This window comes from Lissotriton vulgaris, chromosome 9, assembly GCF_964263255.1.
Source record: "Lissotriton vulgaris chromosome 9, aLisVul1.2, whole genome shotgun sequence".
Classification (NCBI taxonomy): Eukaryota; Metazoa; Chordata; class Amphibia; order Caudata; family Salamandridae; genus Lissotriton; species Lissotriton vulgaris.
In genome coordinates, this window is record NC_141697.1 from 396875221 (window position 1) to 396876444 (window position 1224).

Consider the following 1224-nt stretch of genomic DNA (forward strand, 5'->3'; position numbering starts at 1 on the left):
TGTGAGGGTGAAGGGGTGTGAGGGTGAGGAGTGTGAGGGTGAGGGGGTGAGGAGCGTGAGGGTTAGAGGGTGTGAGAGTGAGGAGAAGTGAGGGTGAGGAGGTGTGTGAAGGTGAGGGGGTGAGGGTGAGGGGGTGTGAGGGTGAGGGTGTGTGGGGGTGTGAGGGTAAGAGGGTAAGAGGGATGTGAGGGTGAGGGTGTGAGGGTGTGAGGGTGAGCGAGGGTGGGTGTGGGAGTGGGAGTGAGTGAGGGTGTGTGAGGGTGAGAGGGTGTGAGGGTGTGTGAGGGGGAGGAGGTGTCAGGGTGAGTATCTGAAGTGAATGGTAGCAGGGCAGACATCATAAGACAGAGAGAAGAGACTGCATGGTGACTGCGTTGGTCAGTGTCAGAATCAGGAGGGGCAGAGTCAGCACAGTCTGCGAGGGATCAACGTGTCTAGAGGCAAAGCATAGCGGATGTAGCATTGCAGCTAGCAAGTCGAGTGTTTTCAAGCTGAGTGTCCCTAGAGAGATGGCAACACAGCAACAGCATTTGAGGAGCAAGGCTACTGTAAACAAGCACAGTAGGCTTTCACTTTCGTCCAGATCATTCTGCCTAGAATCTTTTGCATTGTGTCTATCAGACTTATCGGGCGATAATGACCAAGGAGTGACTTGTCCCCCTTTTTGTAAACTGGTATTATTTCCGCACCATTCCATGAGTCTGGGATAGGTGCTCCTTTGGCCACTGCATTTGCTAATAGCAGTATGTACCTACCCCAAGAATTTTTATCATGAAAAAAGATATCTGATGGGACACCGTCTATACCCGGTTCCCTGCCAGCAGTCACGGATTCCAGAGCAAGATTTATATCCCCGATGTTAAATGCATCTTCCAAAAAAGCTTGTGTATGTAAGTTTAGCCCTTATACTTGGTTCCTGACTTTTTGCGTATTGGGGTTTAAAATAAGCCACCCAGTCATCCTGGGCTACCCAGTTTTGTGGCTTTTCCCGTTGCCCTCCACAACCCCACTGATTATACTCCAGAAACACTTAGAGTTTTTAGGGGCACTAGCTTTCTTAAGCTCTTGCCACCTCTTTTCATCCCAGGCGCGTTTTGATTTGTACATTGCATTTTTGTAAGCTGTCCTCCTTGCAGAGCCTACAGCACTATTATGTCCTAGCTGTATAGCCTGTCCCAAAGCAAAACGTGCTTGTCTACATTCTTTAGTATACCAACGTGGCGA